The sequence below is a fragment of the Adiantum capillus-veneris genome, chromosome 29, assembly GCF_014529385.1.
Source record: "Adiantum capillus-veneris isolate H3 chromosome 29, ASM1452938v2, whole genome shotgun sequence".
NCBI classification, from domain to species: domain Eukaryota; kingdom Viridiplantae; phylum Streptophyta; class Polypodiopsida; order Polypodiales; family Pteridaceae; genus Adiantum; species Adiantum capillus-veneris.
This window is the reverse complement of record NC_140959.1, coordinates 38,397,181-38,421,387: the sequence shown is the minus strand read 5'-3', so window position 1 is coordinate 38,421,387 and position 24,207 is coordinate 38,397,181. Positions and strand designations below refer to the sequence as shown.

General features: G+C 40.5%; 1 pseudogene; it reads left to right on the top strand.

Annotated features, from left to right (window-relative positions):
* LOC147419061 (uncharacterized) overlaps positions 1–19,304 on the top strand; it is a 39,424-nt pseudogene extending 20,120 nt beyond the window's left edge.
* The last annotated feature ends 4,903 nt before the right edge of the window (positions 19,305–24,207 follow it).

Sequence of the window (24,207 nt, the reverse complement as noted above, 5' to 3'; positions counted from 1 at the left end):
ATGACCCAAGGAAATCCTGAAGTTGTCAAGTTTGATGCATTGTGCACATTGTTGTTGCAAGAGTTACTTTCCAGACAGAACAGGACTAGACAACGTGCAATTGAACAAGCTTTTATTGCTTTTCAAAGAAAGGGTAGTAACAACAATGCAGCCACTTCTTATGGTTCTGCTACGAGTGGCAAAACTTATGTTCCCAATGCTTCTGCTGGCAGTACTTCATCTGGCAATTATGGTGATAAGGGCAAAAAGAAGATGCGTTGCCATTCTTGTAAAGCTAATGATCACATGATCAAGAAGTTTCCTAAGTTGAAGGCCAAAGAGGCTAAGAAGAAAGAGAGTGGTTTCACTGCAAATGCTAGTTCCACTACAAATGCAGCCATTGTTGAGTCTTCTGTGAAAGGAGATTGTGATGCTGATGTTGATGAAGAATGGTGTCCATGATGTCTGCATGTTAGTTGCTGCAGATTCACATGTGTGGTATTTAGACAGTGGTGCTACAAAGCACATTACCTCACATTGTGTATTGTTCATATCTCTCGAGTCTGTCCCTCATGGGAATTGAGTCACTTGACTCTTATCCTGTTCAGGGAGTTGGAAGATTGTGCTTACTGCTACAAATGGCAGTTCTTTCACACTTGTTGATGCACTTTAGTACCTGGGATCAAGAAGAATCTTTTGTTACTATCCATGATGCCTGCATGTTAGTTGCTGCAGATTCACATGTGTGGTATTTCGACAGTGGTGCTACAAAGCACATTACCTCACATTGTGAATTGTTCATATCTCTCGAGTCTGTCCCTCATGGGAATTGAGTCACTTGCCTCTTATCCTGTTCACGGAGTTGGAAGATTGTTCTTACTGCTGCAAATGGCAGTTCTTTCACACTTGTTGATGCACTTTAGTACCTGGGATCAAGAAGAATCTTTTGTCCGTATCTGCACTTGCTAGACTTGGACTTGTAGTCAAATTTGTGGATGACAGATGTACAGTTCATGATCTCAATTTTGGTGATGAAATTGTTGCATCTGGCCTTTTGTGCCGTGGGTTGCATAAGCTCACTTTGTATGACAAGTGTGGATAAAATTTTGCAAATACAGTTGCAGATTCAAGGGCTATTTTAGATGCAAAACTTTGGCATGCACGTTTTGGGCATTTGAATTTTTCCAGTTTGCTGCATTTACAGAAATTTGATATGGTTGCTTCTTTTCCGCCTCTTGAAGCACTTGTCAAACATTTTTGTGAAGGCTGTATTTTGGGTAAAATGCAATGTTCTAAGTTTCCAAAGGATGATTCAGTTAGGGACACATGCAGGTTGCACCTTGTGCATAGTGATGTTTGTGGGCCCATGCAAACTCTGTCCTTGGGCAATTACCTGTACTTCGTGACTTTCATTGATGATTACTCTGGGCATGCATGGGTATTTTTGCTTAAAGTGAAGTCCGAATTTTTTATGTGCTTCAAACAATTTCTGGCTATGACTGAAAATGTCTCAAAATGTACTATGGGCACCCTCCATTTCTGATCGAGGGGGGAGTATATGTCTCATGAATTTAATGCATTTCTGGCTAGTCGTGGGATAAAACACCGATGTACAGTGCCTTATACGCCTCAGCAAAATGGTGTAGCTGAGAGAAAAAACAGGTCACTTACGGAAATGGCACGATGTATGGTCAAAAGTCAAGCTTTGCCGCATTCTTTTTGGCTTGAGGCCATCATGTGTGCCACTTATGTACTTAACAGGTGTCCTACAAAACCTTTGCAGTGTATTACTCCATATGAAGCATGGCATGATAGAAAGAATCTATTGAGCACATGCGTGTTTTTGGCTGTTTGGCGTATGCTTTGGTGCCACAAACACAGTGCAGAAAGTCGGATGATAAGGCTGTCAAATGTTTTTTTTTTTTGTTATAGTGTTGAAAGCAAAGGTTACAGGGTGTATTATCCGAAAACAGTGTATTCTGGTTTCACGGGATGTAATGTTTGTGGAAGATTCTGTTCAGCCCTTGCTATCATGTACTAGAGATAGTAATGTAAGCTCACAAGACATTTATGACACTTTGTTGCCTCTTTTCAATGGTGGAAGTTGGAATGTAAATTCCAATGAGGCAAATATACAGCCTATGGGGGTTTTCAAAAATGTTACAGATCAGTCTATTACTGATGCAGATGTACATGATGTACTTGATGAGGAAAGGGCTGAAAATGAGCAGGGTAGGTATGCCAAAATGGCTGGTGCATACATTGCGTGACAGTAAATTTGCTGCAACTTTGTCTATTCGTACTCGTTCAGGCTCTCGCCACGCATCTTATGCATCAGATTGTTATGCTTTGGCTATGTCTAGATTACATGATGTTGAGGAACCTCTCTCTTTTGATGAAGCACAAAATTCAAAAAATTGGATGGTTGCCATGCAATCAAAATATGATGCACTTATAGAAAATGAGACATGGACTTTATGTGATTTGCCTCCTGGAAAAAAGCCATTGGTACAAAGTGGGTTTACAAGTTGAAATGCAAGCCGGATGGTGAGATTGATTGCCATAAGGCTTGACTTGTTGTAAAAGTCTATGCGTAGAAAAAAAGGCATAGATTATGAAGAAACTTTTTCTCCCACTTGTCGTATGACTACTGTTCATTTTCTATGTGCATTGCTAGCTCATTTTGGTTAGGATGTACATCAATCAGACATTGTTACTGCTTTCTTGAATGGTGACATATTTGAGGAACTATATGTAATGCAGCCTCGCGGTTTTGTCATGAAAGGACAAGATGACAAACTGTGCATATGTAAGAAGGCTTTGTATGAATTAAAGAAAATTAAAGCAACCTCCTCCTGCTTGGTATGAGAAAGCTAACACTCATTTGGTCAGATGAGGCTTTTGTAACAGTCCAACAGAAAGCACATTGTATGTAAAGTGTGAGGGTGATGTACTTCTCATTGAGGTTCTTTATGTAGATGATTTGTTGATCACTGGACTAAATGAGAGACATATTGCTGAATTTAAGGCTGATTTGAATGCTACTTTCAAGGTGAAAGACTTGGGATTGTTGTATCATTACTTGGGTATACAGTTTAAGCAGTGTGATGGTGGTATTGCCTTGTGTCAAAAAAGTTATAGAGAGACATTGCTATGTAAGTTTGGACTTGAGAATTGCAAACCTATTGCCACTCCCATTGAAATAGGTTTGAAATTCAGTCTTCGTGATGCTGGTGATCCTGCTCATGTCACTTTTTACCAAACTGCTGTTGGATGCCTCATTTATGTATGCAACACGAGGCCGGATATTCAGTTTGCAGTCTCACAGGTCAACAGATTTATGAATAGCCCAGGGTCTAAGAATTGGTAGGATGTCAAGAGGATTTTCCACTACCTTAGTGGCACTTTACATCTTGGCTTGTTTTATCCCAAGGGGGGATCATTGTTGCAAGACTTACATGCTTTTTTGGAGATTGGGCTGGTTGTTTTGACCCGCGAGTGTCCACAAGTGGTTTTTTTTTCATGCTTAACAGCTCATGTATATCATGGTTGAGCAAGAAGCAACCTATTGTGGCCACTTCGAGTTGTGAGTCTAAGTACAGGGCAATCTTCACAGCTACGGTTGAGTGAGTATGGCTTAGATGCCTTATGGATGATTTAGGTGTTGGACAGGACACTTCCAACACTATCTACACTGACAATCAGAGCACATTGGCAGTTGCGAGGAGCCCAATTTTTCATGCTCGCACAAAGCACATTGAGGTGCATTACCACTATGTCAGGGAGAGGCTCTCAGGAAGAGAGATCAACTTGGCTTATGTACCAACACAGGACAACCTTGCAGATCTTTTCACAAAGGCATTGTCTAATGAGAAGTTTGAAGCTTTCCACAAAGCTTTGGGCTTACTCCCCTTTGTGGACTGATCATGTCCTCAGGGCATGACACTTCCCTTTACTCATGTGCTAGCTCTTGTTCACCGCATCACTCCAGGGGGGATTTGTTATTATATACACGTGGTAGTGATGTGTGTGAACACACTAGGACTGCCGGGGCATTTTTTCCCTCTTTAGGAGGTTTTTTCCCCCGTGCATTGTATATACGCCCATCACTCTAGGGCTATCTCCTTTCCATTGCACACTAAGTAATACACTCTCTATTGTGTGCCTTGAGCTTCCTTCGTCTTCTCCAAGCTGTGTGTGTTTTCCTGCAACCCTAATTCCAACAATAATAATGTAATTTGGGTTTAGGGATGAGAGGTGTTTAAGAGAGAGAGAGAGAGAGAGAGAGAGAGAGAGAGAGAGAGAGAGAGAGAGAGAGAGAGAGAGAGAGAGAGAGAGAGAGAGAGAGAGAGAGAGAGAGAGAGAGAGAGAGATTGTTTGAGTATCCTTGAGACCAAGGTCTGCTTAGCAAGAGAGAGAGCAAGTAGAAATGGTGACCAAAGGTATCCTGATGCTCATCAATAGACGTAGCAAGGGGGAGTGGTGGAGAAGGATTTTCATCAAGCTTGGGAGCTCTCAATATGCTACCACGTGCAAGAAGGCAACCCGTTTAATAGGAAAATGGGGATGGGAGATTAAGATAGGGTTGGGAACATAGGCTTTTAAGAAGCTTTCATGAAATACATTGTGTATTTTAAGATGAGTGAGAAGGTCATGCCTGTATCATTGATATTTCTAATGATAGGGCATGGCCAACAATATTTTGGACTAAGATTTTTATAGTTCCCTAGAGATAGGGAGCTCCTCTTTGGTCAAACTCAAAGGAAAACAAGATCTCCTTCCTTGATGTTTTGCTCTAAATGTTGGGTATTCGCATAGAGTTTATGCCAATGATGTACAACTTTGATCTCCCTTTGAGCTACTTTCATATGTTGTTCCATCTCCTCCAGCATTTGTTTAATGCTTCTACCCTATGCATGGGATTTGACCAAGTCAATAGAGTGATGCAATCTTAGCCATATCAAGATCTTTGAATTGTTGAGGTAAGATTGTAGCTTACACTCACATTGAGAACAAACACTTAAGCCAAGCATGCACCATTTATGTGCATAGTCATACTTTTGGAAAGGAACTTATAAGCCTCACATGTGCTATTCATTCCCTAGACATATCCTACACACTTGATAGCGACATGCTACTTGTGATAGCTCACATGACCCTTGCCATTACCGCTTGTGTTGCATATTCATCCACTCATGGATTTCACTTCTCCACCTTGATCCTATATAAGGCCATCTTCCAAATCTTATAATCTCTCTCTCTCTCATTTCTACAACCAATCAAGCAAGTTCATTTCATTGTATTCAGTACACTATCTCTAATATACTCCCTCCTTATGGTTGTGATGCTCTCACAATAATGAATGCCTCATTGGTCTATCCACCATAGGAATTACATGTGGTATTAGAGCTAACATGTAACTAGTATCTCCTAATTACATTGGTTAGATCCTTACACTAGATTTAGTGCTCTCTCTCTCTCTCTCTCTCTCTCTCTCTTCCACAGCACTAAATTAATTTTAACTCTTTAGGATTAGATTAGTGTAACTCAATTCTAATAACCTCTAGCATTGGATTTGGGAAAGTTTATATGGCCACTCTCCTAGCCAATATTTCTTGCTTGTTTGCATTGGATACTTGTTTCTACAACTTTCAAAACAACACTATTTGGGCCAAACTTGGTGGCCTTGCATTGTACTTCCCTTGCAAAACTACACATTTGTACACACGTGCATGATAAGCCTTTCTCCAGATATTTCTATTTCCTCTACATGTGTGCAAGTGAAATCATTTTTTCATTGCATGTAAGCATTAGTGAGCATGAATCACACATCATCTACTTTGAGCTACTATATCTTTACCCACAAATCTGATACATTCTTGCAGACTCTCTATGAGATCCACTAAGATCTAAATAGCCTTAAAATTCAACGTGGAGAATTTTTTACTCAATTTTGATAGTTGAGCTATCAAAACATGTTGTTCAAGCAATGAATTGTTAACCATCAAGGGCATTTTCACCTTCAGATGCAGTTTGCACGAGGGAGTACAAAGACGAGGAAGGGGCGAATGTTGGCAGTCAAGCCAGACGAGTGCCCTTCAAGTCCACCCCTTCTTCTAAGAGCCTAAAATTTTGATGTATTTATATTCTTTTTTGGAAGCCTTGTAATTATTTTGATCATCTTTGATTAAATATGGAAAAACTCTTAGAACCAAAGTTATAGAGTCTGTAAAGAAATTGAGTCTTGTATGGTCGGCTACTAGCCACGGCCACTAGCCAAGCGAGCCCTAGGTATAAAGCATAAGTTGTAAAGCTTGTTTTGCCAAAAAAGTTTAATGGGGGCGATCTTAGTAGCTCATTTGGGCTTTTTATGATTAAAAAAGGAGAATTGTTTAGCTAAAATTGGCAAAAAAATAGTCATAAAATGCCAAAAAATGACTCAAAAATGGTCATAGATGTTGAGAGAGAAGGAGAGAACACAGAAGTAGAACCCCAAAGTGTGTAGAATACACACATGAGATGATGTATATATAGAGGGGACCTGGGTGCCATATATAGAGAAGCCATATATTGAGTAGCTTCACATATAAGCTCAACACCCCCGCTCAAATAAGGGTCCCTAACTGTGGATGAAAAAACCCTTGGGGGATCAAGGGAAAAACCCACAACTCTATATACACCCACCGTTATATTATAAAAATCATTGAATATACAAATGTTTACGAGGAGCTACATCACTCCTTTTACAATGAATGTTTTATGAGGAGTTACATTACTCCTATCAAATACAATAATGAATACAAAGGTTCAATAAAGAGGTGTAAAAGCTATCGATTAGCTTGTAATCAAAAGTGTCTCCGTGAATCTGCTGTGTAGCTTGTCATCAATATCGCATCACCAAACATGTCTTCATGTTGTCATCAATATGGCATCACCAAACATATCTTCATAAATCTTTTATTGTCACCAAGATTGTCTTCATAAAATCAATTCTTTGATCAATCCTACATAGATCATAGACTCCAAAAAAAAACATGTCATGAAAAAAATTAGCATCGTTAATGAAATAATTACGTTCACAATGCCATAAGAGATGGTTCGCGACGCCACTCTTTTGACGACATATATACGCACGACAACATATGGTACATAAAGTATAAACGTAAAAGTACAAAATGTGTGATTACGTGATACAAATGATATGTGTATATACTACATAAAACAACATTTATCAATGTAGTGATCAATGAATACCATCAAAGTATTAACAAAATATCATCATTATGTCAATAAAAATGAATAAATGATCATGGTATCAACGAAAAGCATCATGATATCACCGAGAATAATCATTGTATCAACGAAACAACATCATGGCATCACCGAGAATAACCATGGTATCAAAGAAATATCATCATGGCATCACCGAGAATAACCATGGTATCAACGAAACAACATCATGGTATCACCGAGAATAACCATGGTATCAACAAAACATCATCATGGTATCAATAAAAATCACCATGGAATCAACGAAATATCATCATGGAATCACCGAGGATAACCATGGTATCAACGAAATATCATCATGGCACCACCGAGAATAACCATGGTATTAATGACATATCATCATGGTATCAACGAAAATCACCATGACCAAAGTATTAACAAAACATTATCATGGTACTATCAAAATCACTATGGTATCAATGAGAAATTATCAATAAAACGACGTAAACTATATCTCTAAAAGAATAATTATACGAGAATCAATGAACGAGTATATCATATAACAAAAGATCATGTACCAACAGTAGCTCGATAGAATTTGGACGATCATCAACGGCTCGACTGAATCGGAACGATGTGTAACTGGCTTCTGCAGCAAAGTTACGTCAGTAACAAATATATGATTGATGAAGAAAAATATAATTGAGAAGTTTTCAATTATGAGAAAAATCAAAAGAATTAAGTAAAATTTTGATTTTCAAACATATTCGCAGTCCGAGACGATAACCCAAAATTGGTGCAGAATTTAGAGAAACTTTCTTCTGCAAAGTTATAGACCACATCGATTCCAATCCCCATCGCGGGTAGTTTCTTCTGCAAAGTTGTAGACCACATCGATTCCGGTCTTTGACGCGGGTAGTTTCTGCAAAATCGTTTTCAATAGGCACAAAAATAAAAAACAAAAAGCAAAAATTGCTTTTTAGGTATGTACGCAGTCCGCGAACGATAACTCAAAATCAGTGCAGTATTGGAAAACACTTTCTTCTGCAAAGTTGTAGACCACATCGATTCCGGTTTCCATAGCGGGTAGTTTCTGCAAAATCGTTTTCAATTAGCAGAAAAATCAAAAACAAAAAGCGAAAGTTGCTTTTCAGGTATGTACGCAGTCCGCGAACGATAACTCAAAATCAGTGCAAAATTTGAAAACACTTCCTTCTGCAAAGTTGTAGACCACATTGATTCCGGTCTCTTGTGCAGGTAGTTTCTGCAAAATCATTTCTAATTAGCAGAAAAATCAAAAACAAAAAGCGAAAGTTGTTTTTCAGGTATGTACGCAGTCCGCGAACGATAACTCAAAATCGGTGCAGGATTTGAAAAAACTTCCTTCTGTAAAGTTGTAGAACACATCGATTCCGGTCTCTTTGACGGGTAGTTTCTGCCAAATCATTTCTAATTAGCAAAAAAATAAAAAACAAAACACGGAAGCTGTTTTTCAGGTATGTACGCAGTCCGTGAACGATAACTCAAAATCGGTGCAGAATTTGAAAAAACTTCCTTCTGCAAAGTTGTAGACCACATCGATTCCGGTCTCTTTGACGGGTAGTTTCTGCCAAATCATTTCCAATTAGCAGAAAAATCAAAAACAAAACGCGGAAGCTGTTTTTCAGGTATGTACGCAGTCCGTGAACGATAACTCAAAATCGGTGCAAAATTTGAAGAAACTTCCTTCTGCAAAGTTGTAGACCACATCGATTCCAATCCCTTACGCGGGTGGTTTCTGCAAAATCGATTTTGATCAGGAGAAAAATTGAAAACAAAAACGTACTGCTCTGATACCATGTTGAGAGAGAAGGAGTGAACACAGAAGTAGAACCCCAAAGTGTGTAGAATACACACATGAGATGATGTATATATAGAGGGGACCTGGGTGCCATATATAGAGAAGCCATATATTGAGTAGCTTCATATATAAGCTCAACAATAGATGGCTCAAAATTCCACATCACTCATGGTACCATGACTATGAGAGCCATAAAAAATAAACATTGAGAGATATATATGTTCATTCAGTCTCTTTGTGTGAAGGGTTACCTAGCTTGCTTCTATGGTATACTAGTGTAGTCCTGTGATGTTTCCACTACAATTTTTAGAATGTGAGGCCATCAATTAGGGTTTTCTCTCTTAAAATATTCAAATAGGCTTGTCGAATGAAGCTCTAAAGCTTTTATAAAATGGTTGTAACAAATAATTCTAGCATTAATCTAAGGTTTTTATCAGGGCGAAAGAGCACTACATCTGTGTAATTGGGAATGAGGCTAGCTACACCAAATCTTCACACACACACAAGAGTTTTAAGTTATATTTTGTTCTTTTTCAACACTACAAGACGTGCTTAATAGTACCGATGCTCGTAGTGCGACGCTCAAACATGAAAAAGCACGGCGTTGCTATGAGCGTCGCTATGTTACAAGTAGCATAGCGACGCATGTAGCGACGCCGCCAGAGCTAAAAAACATAACCGAGAGCGTCCAAAAACTCCAATCTCATATCTGAGTTTTCGACGCGCGCTCAAGCAAGCAAGGTAACGCTCTCCCTCTCTCTCTCTCTTTCTTTTCCACACACACACACACACACACACACACACACACACACACACACACACACACACACACACACACACACACACGAAGAGAGGAAGGAGAGCCAGGTATGCTCCTTCCCTCACACACACACACACACACACACACACACACACACACACACACACACACACACACGAAGAGAGGAAGGAGAGCCAGGTATGCTCCTTCCCTCTCCTCACTCTCATGTTCCCTTCCCCTCTTTCTCTCTCCCTCTCTCTCTCTCTCTCACACACACACGAGGAGAGGAAGGAGAGCCAGGTATGCTCCTTTGCTCTCCTCACTCTCGTGGTCCCTTCCCCTCTTTCTCTCTCCCTCTCTCTCTCTCTCTCTCACACACACACACACACATTGTGTTTTTGAGAGAGAGAGAGAGAGAGAGAGAGAGAGAGAGAGAGAGAGAGAGAGCACAAGCATAAACAAAAAACGCACACACACATGGATAAACAAGGAAAGCAAAGACACATTGAGAGAGGAAAAGAGAGAGAGAGAGCATGCATAAACCAAAACCGCACACACACATGCATAAACAAAAAATGCACACACACATTGAGAAAGGAAAAGAGAGAGAGAGAGAGAGAGAGAGAGAGAGAGAGAGAGAGAGAGAAAAGAAGAATAAGAAGAGAGTCTTAACATCCTAGGAAACTATCCCAAGAGACCTTAAAGATCTAGTCGACAGGAGTTGAACTCAAGACCTGTTATTCATAAGGGAAATGGCATAACCAATCTATCACACTTCGGTGATAGAAAAGTTATACCATTTTCTCCTTTTTTTATTGGCGTGCACAAACACCCACACACACACACCTGAGAAGAAGAGAGTTTAATTTAACGTCGTACGAAACTAATTAAAGAGACCTAAAAATCTAGCCGACGAGGAGTTGAACTCAAGACCTGTTATTCAAGAGGAAAATGGCATAACCAATCTACCACTCGGGTGATAGAAAGCTTATACCATTTTTCTCTTTTTATTGGCACACACACTCCCACATACACACACACATACACAAGAAGAAGAGAGTTTTAACATCGTAGGAAACTATCCCAAAAGACGTTAAAGATTAGGTTAGATGTAGACTTATGTTAAATTAGATTTAGGTTTATTTTTAGTTAGATTTACGTTTGATTACATTAAATAGGTTTATTTACGTTAGATTAGATTTAGTGTCACAGGAACAGAATAATCGAGATAGACAACAAAGACAGAGAAAGAGATCTTTGTATTGATAGTGTTTGATACAACAGAGGAGTGATAAAATATATGGGCGCACTCCTTTGTACGGAGCTCGAACCTCCCGTCCACCCCCGAGCTTCAGTTCACTCGCACTCGCACTCGCACTCGTAGAACAGAGATCGTTGAATGATCCCCAAAACGCACCACCCGTCTTTCTTTTCTCGTTTTTTCCTCCAAAAGCATGCAACCTCCTAAAATAGCCGCTTTTCTATTTTTGGCGTTCGGTCGACTCGACTTGCGCGCCAAGTATACCTGTAAGAATAGGGTAAAAACGTGATCGCGAAGCGATCCGTAAAGGTTAGATTTTTGAAACTCCCAAACGGAGCAAAAACAGCCCAAGTCCGTCTCACACAATCTTGTTGCCCTCGTTGCGCTCTTCGACGACTATGTGATGGAAAATTTCCACAACCTGCTCTGATTTGCTAAAAATCAACCTGCAAAACAACATTTTCTACAAAAACGATGCAAAAACAGCAAATCCCACTTTTTTCTTAATCCTTGGCCCTCAACAAGCATCAAAACATCAAAATCTCTAAAGACTCAGAGAGCCAAAGTTGTTCCTTATAACCCAGGCTTCAATCGCTTCATACATCACTTTTGCAAAATCCCACGTTAACACCTTTAAAAATGCCCCAGAAAGTGCCTTCCGGATCAAAAAATTTTATTGGACGAAAACAATCCACACATCCTTCTACACAGTGGACTAACTTTAAAACGACCAAAACTTCCTAGAAAAACAAAATTTATTGCTAAAACACCTCAAAATCAAGTTCTGTTACATTTAGGTTTATTTATGTTATATTAGATTAGATTTAGGTTATTTATCTGTTATTGAAGAGAGAAAATGGCATGACCAATCTACCACACTTGGGTGATAGAAAGGTTATACCATTTTTCTCTTTTTATTGGCGCGCACACACACACACACACACACACACACACAAGAAGAAGAGAGTTTTAACGTTGTAGGAAACTATCCCAAAAGACGTTAAAGATTATGTTAGATGTAGACTTACGTTAAATTAGATTCAGGTTTATTTAAGTTAAATTAGATTAGATTTATGTTTATTTTTAGTTAGATTTACGTTTGATTAGATTTAGGTTCATTTACGTTTGATTTAGATTTACGTTATAGTAGATTAGATTTAGGTTATTTACATGTTATTGAAGAGGGAATTGGCATAACCAATCTACCACACTTGGGTGATAGAAAGGTTATACCATTTTCTTCTTTTTATCGTTTAAGATAAGGTTAGAAGAAGTGGCGAGAAAATTTCCTGCGCTCACAGCCTCAACAGTCCATGTGGACCAGCAATTCCACCTGCATGTTCGACTGCCGCTACCATACAATAATCTGTCATGTTCAGCTAGTGGAAGAGAAAATTGAGCCTACACAAAAATTAGTGATGCAAGATGACGATTCCAAGGGTCACACACACACACACACACACACACACACACCACATCCCGTCAAATCTAGAGTAAGAATTAAGTGCCTTGAGCAGACATCAGCTACATTGCAAGAATGGTGTACCTGCATGCTACAAACAAAGATCTACTGTGAAAAGATGTTAAGATGCTGTGAAATACTACAGCTAGAGAAGAGGCAAAGGGGTTTTGTCCACTACATGCAGTATCATGTAGATGTAGGTGTGTAGATTTCTTGTACCCACAAATATAGGCATTGACCAATAAAGACGATATTATAACCCGGTGGTTCTAATCTTCGTGCACCTCTAGACTGAGGTGTGCGGCGATTGGACATGACTAGAGAATGTGAGGTAGTTTACAGTGTGAACAAAGAGAGAGAGAGAGAGAGAGAGAGAGAGAGAGAGAGAGAGAGAGAGAGATAACACGAAGAATTCCAATAGAAGATGAAATTTGTTGTTCAAATTATAAGATTTTTACCCTCATTATGAGTAGTGACGAGGATGTGGGGCCGTCCAACCGAAACACCTATCTCTCAACAAGGATCTTATGTCCTTGTATCCATTGCAAGTATGCTGTGCAACAGACAAGACGCATTTCTTTGCAGCACGTTCGTGAATTTAGCGAGTTCGATCCATCTATTATAGATCACTTTTTGCCGATTATAACTCGTCGAACTCTAACGCTGGCCAACAGGCAGCAATCTTGCAACCCAATAGACGTGTTCGCAGGCGCTTTGGTCAAGCAGCATATGTGAGGACACAAGATGTAGTCTCTGACAGCTCGGGGGATGATCATGCAGAATACATTCCCAACGAGGCAATGTTTGAGCCCGAGATTGATGAAATGATCGAGACGATCATGGATTCAAAAAGACTTGTATATGATGATATGAAAAGTGAAGCCAATACGCCATTGTATAATGGAGCACGTGTATCTAGATTAAAAGCGCTCCTGGTTCTTCTCAACATGCGGACAAAGTTTGGATGGAGTGACACAAGCGCACAACGCTTTTCAAATGATCTATTATAACTAGTTTACGTTAATAAAACTCTAAATGTATAATGATCTTATAGATTTTTAATTAATTGTACCGTATTTTTATGTTGTGTAGATTGCTCAAAGAGCACATACTACCAGCTGATAATGTGATGCCAGATTCCCGAGAGGAAGCAAGAAAGATTTTGCGAAACTTGGGGATGGATTACAATTCGATCCATGCTTGTCCTAATGACTGCATTCTTTTCAGAGGGGAATACATAAACATGGAGAAGTGTCCGAAATGTGATTCCAAAAGATATCGAGTAGATCTCCACGGAACAAAAATTCCACAAAACGTTTTGCGACATTTTTCTCTGCTTCCTCGCATCAATCATTTCTTCGAATGTAAGTCCATGGCCGCCCTAGCATCATGGGATGAGGAGAATAAATCTTCGGATGGTGTGCTACGGATTCCTCAGCAACATGGTGTAAAGGTCGACATTTTAGGGTGGAACGGATTGACAAAAAATGGTTTACTCAAGATTGTGGAATCATGGCAAAATTTGAACAGTCTAGTCGACGACGGTCCTCTGATGTAGATCCTGTGGTGGTGCAACTCACTTACTTTGGCAAGCTACAAGAGATTTTGAGGATCGATTATAGAGGATTTTTTGTCGACTTGTTCGACGTGCAATGGTGCAAGATAATCATGGAGGGTCGCAACGCTACTGTGCGTAGAGAATGTTGAGAGAGAAGGAGAGAACACAGAAGTAGAACCCCAAAGTGTGTAGAATACACACATGAGATGATGTATATATAGAGGGGACCTGGGTGCCATATATAGAGAAGCCATATATTGAGTAGCTTCACATATAAGCTCAACACCCCCGCTCAAATAAGGGTCCCTAACTGTGGATGAAAAAACCCTTGGGGGATCAAGGGAAAAACCCACAGCTCTATATACACCCACCGTTATATTATAAAAATCATTGAATATACAAATGTTTACGAGGAGCTACATCACTCCTTTTACAATGAATGTTGTATGAGGAGTTACATTACTCCTATCAAATACAATAATGAATACAAAGGTTCAATAAAGAGGTGTAAAAGCTATCGATTAGCTTGTAATCAAAAGTGTCTCCGTGAATCTGCTGTGTAGCTTGTGATCAATATCGCATCACCAAACATGTCTTCATGTTGTCATCAATATGGTATCACCAAATATATCTTCATAAATCTTTTATTGTCACCAAGTTTGTCTTCATAAAATCAATTCTTTGATCAATCCTACATAGATCATAGACTCCAAAAAAAAACATGTCATGAAAATTATTAGCATCGTTAATGAAATAATTACGTTCACAATGCCATAAGAGATGGTTCGTGACGCCACTCTTTTGACGACATATATACGCACGACAACATATGGTACATAAAGTATAAACGTAAAAGTACAAAATGTGTGATTACGTGATACAAATGATATGTGTATATACTACATAAAACAACATTTATCAATGTAGTGATCAATGAATACCATCAAAGTATTAACAAAATATCATCATTATGTCAATAAAAATGAATAAATGATCATGGTATCAACGAAAAGCATCATGATATCACCGAGAATAATCATTGTATCAACGAAACAACATCATGGCATCACCGAGAATAACCATGGTATCAACGAAATATCATCATGGCATCACCGAGAATAACCATGGTATCAATGAAACAACATCATGGTATCACCGAGAATAACCATGCTATCAACAAAACATCATCATGGTATCAATAAAAATCACCATGGAATCAACGAAATATCGTCATGGAATCACCGAGAATAACCATGGTATCAACGAAATATCATCATGGCACCAGCGAGAATAACCATGGTATCAATGACATATCATCATGGTATCAACGAAAATCACCATGACCAAAGTATTAACAAAACATTATCATGGTACCATCAAAATCACTATGGTATCAATGAGAAATTATCAATAAAACGACGTAAACTATATCTCTAAAAGAATAATTATACGAGAATCAATGAACGAGTATATCATATAACAAAAGATCATGTACCAACAGTAGCTCGATAGAATTTGGACGATCATCAACGGCTCGACTGAATCGGAACGATGTGTAACTGGCTTCTGCAGCAAAGTTACGTCAGTAACAAATATATGATTGATGAAGAAAAATATAATTGAGAAGTTTTCAATTATGAGAAAAATCAAAAGCAAAAAGTAAAATTTTGATTTTCAAACATATTCGCAGTCGGAGACGATAACCCAAAATTGGTGCAGAATTTAGAGAAACTTTCTTCTGCAAAGTTATAGACCACATCGATTCCAATCCCTATCGCGGGTAGTTTCTTCTGCAAAGTTGTAGAACACATCGATTCCGGTCTCTCACGCGGGTAGTTTCTGCAAAATCGTTTTCAATAAGCAGAAAAATAAAAAACAAAAAATGGAAATTGCTTTTTAGGTATGTACGCAGTCCGCGAACGATAACTCAAAATCGGTGTAGAATTTGAAAACACTTTCTTCTGCAAAGTTGTAGACCACATCGATTCCGGTCTTTTTCGTGGGTAGTTTGCAGTCCGCGAACGATAACTCAAAATCGGTGCAGAATTTGAAAACACTTTCTTCTGCAAAGTTGTAGACCACATCGATTCTGGTCTACCACACAAGTAGTTTCTGCAAAATCGTTTTCAATTAGCAGAAAAATCAAAAACAAAAAGCGGAAGTTGCTTTTCAGGTATGTATGCAGTCCGCGAACGATAACTCAAAATCGGTGCAGAATTTGAAAAAACTTCTTTCTGTAAAGTTGTAGACCACATTGATTCCGGTCTCTCTCGCGAGTAGTTTCTGCAAAATCGTTTCCAATTAGCAAAAGAATCAAAAACAAAAAGCGGAAGTTGCTTTTCAGGTATGTACGTAGTCCGCGAACGATAACTCAAAATCGGTGCAAAATTTGAAAACACTTCCTTCTGCAAAGTTGTAGACCACATTGATTCCGGTCTGTCATGTAGGTAGTTTCTGCAAAATCATTTTTAATTAGCAGAAAAATCAAAAACAAAAAGCGGAAGCTGTTTTTCAGGTATGTACGCAGTCCGTGAACGATAACTCAAAATCGGTGCAGAATTTGAAAAAACTTCCTTCTGCAAAGTTGTAGACCACATCGATTCCGGTCGCTTTGGCGGGTAGTTTCTGCAAAATCGTTTCCAATTAGCAGAAAAATCAAAAACAAAACGCGGAAGCTGTTTTTCAGGTATGTACGCAGTCCGCGAACGATAACTCAAAATCGGTGCAGAATTTGAAGAAACTTTCTTTTGCAAAGTTGTAGACCACATCGATTCCGATCCCTCTAACGCGTAGTTTCTGCAAAATCGATTTTGATCAGGAGAAAAATCGAAAACAAAAACGTACTGCTCTGATACTATGTTGAGAGAGAAGGAGAGAACACAGAAGTAGAACCCCAAAGTGTGTAGAATACACACATGAGATGATGTATATATAGAGGGGACCTGGGTGCCATATATAGAGAAGCCATATATTGAGTAGCTTCACATATAAGCTCAACAGAGAAGAGTCTGGTTTTCTTGAGGTGGATTCAACTAAGAAATGGACTGACCTAAGAGAAACTTTCGTACTACCCGAGCATTGTGAACAAGTAAGTATGTAAATAGTTAACATCCCATTTTAGAATTTATGTGGTTGGAAGCTCTCATGTAAGTTATGTGGCTCTGGCAGGTGATATTTCATCCTACAAAGTCTGCATCAAACTGGTGGTACGTCATAGAGGTAGCCCCTCGTAGTGCACGGACGTATGAAGGCTACCATGTGCCAATCACAGCGGCATCAATGGAGGAGATCAGAGAAGATGCTTAATCAGAAGCCGTGGAGGTGGTGCCAGATGAACATCAAGCTTCTACTCTCTATGGGGTACATGCAGATGATCTAAAAAATGAAACAGAGGACATCTATTTAAACGGAGAGCTCTATATATATATAGGAAGTTATGCTGAGCTATGCGAGGATGAGAGAGAGATCTCTTGAATCCATAAATACTATATTTGAACAATTTTGCTCCGTTTTGTAAATTCAGAGTTATGCACTTGCCTCTTCCATCACTCAGGTTGAATAGAAGAAGAACGCTTTCTGTTGCTGCTAGCCTTTGAACATTCCAAAGCTACAAGCACATTCAAGTTCTTGTACGATTCTCCGTTTTGAAAAATTTTGCTCCGTTTTGTAAAAACTTTGGCTCTTTAAGTATTTGCGTCATTGCGTCATTGTATTAATATGCGTCATTGCGTCATTGTATTTAATGGTCTTTGCGTCCACTCCAGGTACGTATGCTCTAGGTATGTTCTCATAAGCAGAGAGGACGAGCACCTCCTCCTCCTCTCTCTCTCTCTCTCTCTCTCTCTCTCTCTATCTATCTATCTATCTACTTGTCCATGTTTTCTACTCCATTCATTCAATATTAAGCTTAAATGTTCGTGTGTTTAATGCAGGCATGGATGATGAGGAGTTTCTTTCTTCTTTGTCACCCCAGCAGAGCCAGTGGTATGTGGAGCGTCATCGCTTTGGCGCACCATCGCGCGTTACTACTCCATCCGCATCTCCCTCTGTTTCGGAGTCCTTAGCGCGCTCTGAAGCTTCGGTGTCGACGAGACAATCTTCACACTCGTCTAGGGATCGGCGCTCTAGTGGTGGCGGTGGCGGTTGTTGTGGGGGTGGCACCACCGATGCTTCGACACTGTCTCGTGTTCGATGAGTCTCTTTACCCTCCCCTTCTTTGCCCGTCCTGACACCAGCCACGGCATTGCCATCGACATCAGGATTTGCGCAGTTGACTACCGTTCCCCGTAGCTACACACCACTAGCTACTCCTCCAGGAGTCACTCCAGTGGACACTCCTAGCTTCGAGGCTTAGTCTCTAGTTGACACGCCGCTAGAGACCCCTGCCGAGACACCGAGGTTCACGCGTCAGCGGCAAGAGGGCTTGCCTTACTCCGTCGACTTCAGCGGCGGCATCATCTTGGATGGTGAAGGCAAGAAGGTGATTTCACGCATGCGCGGTCTTTGCTCTTAGGTGTTTAGACACTACATACTAAACACCTGGAGTGAAGTACCGAATGAATTAAAAGATAGAGTCATCAGCATGCTTCATGACGAGTTTCCTGTTTCAACACGGGATGACCGCTTCAATGAAGATGTGATGAAGGTTCGAATGTGCGAATACTGCAAGCATAACCGTTCCGAAGTGCAAAAAGCAATCAAGCATGGGTGGAGTAGACCAGATTTGCTGGCCAAAGAAAATTGGAAGCATGCAAAGAAAGAAGCGCGCGAGAATTTCGACAAGTGGAAGCAACAAAAGGAGGCAGCCAGAGCCCGAGTAGAGGCAGGGAGCTCGCACCACTTGGGGAGCGGCGGGTGGGCATCATTTGAGGCCGATTTTGTAAGTGTTTTTGCATCTATGTTTGATAGTTTAGGGTTTATGGGATTTGAAATTCTAACATAATGGATTCTTTGTATGTTTTGACAATGGTCGTTTATAGGACGCGATCCCACACCGTACGAGCGTGAGTACGCAGACAGGAAGGGATTAAAGGCCCTTATAGACATCCTGAGTTCTCGCAGCAGCATGGTTAGTATTAGGGTTTATTCTCTTCTATTTATTGTATTGTTTTATAAACGTCGCTATATGTTTATACTTACAAAAAGCTAGCTTATTGTTTTTTTTTGCAGAATCCGATAAATACGGCACTTCGACGCAATGAGACGTCTGATTAGACGACGTTGGTTAGCCATAGCTAGATAGCATTAGTTTCTTTTTGTCATAGATTATGTATCATGAGATGACTTTTATACGTCTTTTTGAAAACCATGTATATTTTTTAAATAATGACAATGGTTTGTAACTATTACATTTGCAATGATTAACAATCAAGTGATTTTGCCTATGTGTACAATTGTCATTGATTTACCTTCATCAATTCACGCTTGTCATTTTTGTATCTTTATTTTTCAAACAATACGTACTGTGGATGATGGAGTTAATGATTATATTGTCTTGTGGGTGACTATTTTGGGTCTATATTTACCTTTGCACTTTTTTTCAAATGTAAATAGACAAATGAAACATTCAATATGGTTGATGGGTGAATGCCCTGCCACCAAAAAAATTTCATCTCGGGCGTCACTATGACCGTCGCTATATTAGGCTCTGCAGTGTCACTATAAGTGTCGCTATTGATGGCCCTACATCGTCGCTGTAGGCATTGCTATATAGCGACGCTTATAGCGACTGCCATAGCGACGCGTATGGCGACGTCCCCATATCGACGCTCATAGCGACGCTCTTAGCGACGCTGGGGGTTATAAAAACCCAGTGTATTTCCATCGCTAAAAGCGTCACAAGAGCACACAACCTCTTGTAGTGCAAAGTGAAACTTTCATGACTAGAGTTTTGGTCTTTATGAGTGGTACTTTAGCTTCAAATCTTTTATGACTTGCTTGATTTTGTTGCAAACCCTCACAGTAAGAGGCCGGAGGCTTTCCTAGCCACAATGCACATTTCTTGACAATGGTCATTGTTGGGATTAAAGCCCAAGTGGCCTCTTATGCGGATATGGCCGGCCGCCCGCCTAACTCACTTACCTCTAACTCTTTGTATATACTCACATATACTTTGTGAATACTAAGGTATTGGGAGATAACCCTTCTAACAGTTCTCTGCGTACTGTATTGTGTAAGCTCAGTGTGTGTGTGTGTGTGTGTGTGTGAGAGAGAGAGAGAGAGTCGACCCACGCTCCGCTCCGCAACTTCAATTGGTATCAGAGCCTTGGTTCAGTGTGGTTTTGCGCAATTGCGCACGCGCGCACTTTTCCGGCAAATTCTGGATCCGGAGTTCGAAAATTCACACTCGGCGTTCCGGGAGTGTTTCCAGTAGGTGACCTGGGGTTTTACCCCCCGTTCGAAGCCGTTTATGCCCTCAGAATTTCGTTCTGAGCACTACAACAGAAGATAGATTTCAGCCGCAAAGAAATCCGTCTTGTGTACATTGGCAAGCAGGAGGTGGCCGACATCAATATCGGCATCGACATACATCACTCATTAGTCTTCAGAGCATCATCTATAGACCAGGTACACATATATATTATCAGATATATATATTGTAGTCTGCATTGTTACTTCTTGTGCTTGCCAGGTTCCAGGGGAGGTGTGGCCATACGACGGCTTGACACCACTAGCATGTATTGCAGATTGATGTACTGTGATTGTGGGTCTGCTAGTTGTGAGTCACGCTAGCAGACAGACCGCCGCAGCGGTCATAGGACAGTGATTGGTCTATTATAGGATGTATGCTAGTTCTGGGCAGTTTGCTGAGCCATCTGAGAGGGTCGTGTGTGAGGTTTTTTGAAGCCAAGCACTGGGGGATGGGTTACCTAGTGTGAGGTGGATTAGGTTGCTGGAGTTCCCCTCTACACGCATCCTCTTCGGCGACTTTTATCCCTTAGGATGTATGACTTTGTGTAGACACTGGATTGCATCTTATGCGTCAGGCCGTTGAGGCATTGTTCAGGGTTCAGTCTTGAGACAGATACAGGTTCTCTCATCGCCCAGAGAGGAGACAGTGTATGCTTACAGGACAGCATATTACAGAGATATTTTAGATTTGTCACTGGTCAGCTATTTATGATTGTTTTTTGAGCTATCTTTTGGTTCCCAGAGCTCAGTTTACAGGGGAGACGCTGAGGAGAGGTGTTCAGCTTGTTGATTACAGCTTGTTTACTGTGTACAGAGGCCAGTTTACAGGGGAAACTCTGCCGGATTTTTCTCAGGAGTAAGCAGTTTGGCAGATATGGCATCTTCTCAAAGTGAGACTCTTTACAACATAAAGAAGCTGGATGGCACAAACTTTCCATTCTGGAAGAAGCAGATTTGGCAGGTTTTGGTGCAGAAAAAACAAGTGAAGCCACTGAAGCTCAAAGGGGAGAGACTAGAAGGTATGGCTGAAGATGAGTGGGAAGAGCTTGATGAGTTAGCTTGTTCCACAATCATGCTGACATTGGCAGAAAATGTTTACTTCAACGTAGCAGAAGAGACTACAGCGTATGGCGTATGGCAAAAGCTATGTGGTATGTACGAGAAACAAAGTGCTGCTTCTCAGATTTACTGGCTCAAGAAATTGGTGGATTTGAAGATGAAGGAAGGGACAGCCATGTCAAATCATCTAAATGAATTTCACACAATTTTCAGCCAGTTAACATCACAGGAGATAGTCTTTCCAGATTCAGTGAAGGCTATGTTTCTCTTAATCACTTTGCCAGACAGTTGGGATACTTTTCGTACAGCGTTAAGTAATTCTGTCGCGCCAGAAGGTCTTACAAGTGCCAATGTAGAAGGCAGCTTGCTCACAGAGGAAGTGAACAGGAAGAACATTGACAAAGGCAAAGGCAATAGTGCTTTGGTCGTTCGAGGGAGACAACAGTTTAAAGAGAAGAAGGGTAAGAAGCCACAAAACTGAAGTAAGTCTCGTGATTCGAAGTCAAAGGATGACATAGAATGCTACCATTGTGGCAAGAAGGGTCACATGAAGCGAGACTGTATGAAGTGGAAGCAAGAAAAAGGAAAAACAAAGAGTTCTGAGCAAGATGAAAAGAAGAGTTCAGTGAAGATTGAAGAGGTGAATGTCACAGGATCTGGTTCAGACAGTGATTTTGGTATAGCAGCTGGTGACATCTTCCTTACAAGCAATCTTGATTCTGTTTTCTTGACTGCAGAGGATGGACATGCTATGAGTGATTGGATTATCGACTCAGGGGCATCTTTACATGTTTCTCCGCACAAAGAGTGGTTTACATCATATGTGGCTACTAAATATTATGTCAGACTTGGCAATGAGCAGGTTTGTGACATACTTGGAGTGGGAGATGTGCAGTTGAAGTTTCAGAATGGCTCTTCTTTATGGCTCAAGAATGTCAGACATGTTCCAGCAATCCGAAAGATCTTGATTAGTACAGGGAAGCTGGATGATGCGGGTTATGTGACAGTTTTTGGGAACAGCGCTTGGAAGATCTCCAAAGGTTCGATGACTGTAGCACATGGCAGCAAGTCAGGAACTCTGTACACTTTACATGTTTCAGAGGTTAAAAACCATGTAATTAATGTGATTGAGCAGCCAAGTGTGTCACTGTGGCATCGTAGGTTGGGACATATGTCAAAAAGAGGAATGGAAATACTTTCTCATTATGGTTATTTGCCTGGCTTTTCATTTCAAGATTTCGAGTTTTGTGAGCATTGTGTTTATGGTAAGCAAACACAAGAACCGCACAGATCAAAGAGGAATTGTAGGGACGAACGGTTAGCTCTTGTACACAGTGATCTATGCGGACCAATACCTAGTTTGTCACTAGGGGGAGCAGCGTACTTTTGTACATTCATAGATGACTATTCTCGCAAAGTATGGGTTTACTTCTTGAAGCACAAGGATGAGGTGCTCAAGGTCTTTAAGACATTCTTGCAGCTGGTGGAGAATCAGAGTGGTCAGAAGTTGAAGTGCTTGAGAACTGACAATGGTGGAGAGTACGTTTCCAAAGCTTTTCAAGACTTTTGTGAAGCAAAAGGGATTAAGCGGGAACTTACTGCACCATATAATCCTTCACAGAATGGGGTTGCAGAACGTATGAATAGGACCATACAAGAGAAGGTCAGAATCATGTTGTCAAATGCTGAGTTGCCTGATGGATTTTGGGCGGAAGCAGTGGCTACAGCAGTCCATTTGATCAACAGGTCTCCTAGTAGGGTTCTGGATAAGAGTGCAGTGGCCGAGATGCTATGGAGAGGCAAGGCACCTTTTTATAAGCATCTCAGAGTCTTTGGTTGTGAAGCTTATAGCCATATTCCTAAGGAGTTCAGAAATAAGTTAGAACCAAAGAGCAAGAAGTGTATATTTCTTGGCTACGGAGAATCGGGCGAGATGGGTTACTGGCTTTGGGATCCTGAGTCCAGAAAGCTTATTCGTAGCAATGATGTGCATTTCAATGAAGCCAAGTTTCACGCTAAGCCAGAGAAGAATGAGGAGATCAGAAGAGTTGTCTTCAGGGAAGATGGACCTAGTGCTAGCACATCAAGACAGCATGGTCAGGCTCAGGAACAGTCTATAGTGGCTAGAGAGGCAGAATCAATTGTGGTGAGACGTTCTGAGCGTGTCTCCAAACCACCTGATCGTTATGTGCCATCTCTAAATTATGTCATGCTCACAGATTGCGGAGAACCATCTTGTTACAAGGAAGCATTACAAGTGGTTGACTCGAAAAAATGGCAGTTGGCCATGTAGTCAGAGATGACAGCTCTGCATAAAAACCAGTCATGGAAGTTGGTTAAATTACCACAGGGCAAAAAGGCTCTACCTTGTAAATGGGTTTACAGGTATAAGATCACCGCTCATGATAGTCAGCCAAAGTACAAAGCAAGGCTTGTTGCCAAGGGCTTTAAGCAAGAACAAGGCATTGAATTTGATAAAGTCTTCTCTCTAGTGGTCAAGATGACTACATTGAGATGATTTCTTGCATTGGTTGCTATATTGGATTTGGTGTTGCACCAAATGGATGTCAAGACAACGTTCTTGCATGGTGATTTAGATGTGGAAATTTACATGCAGCAGCCAGAAGGGTTTGTTGAGAAAGGCATG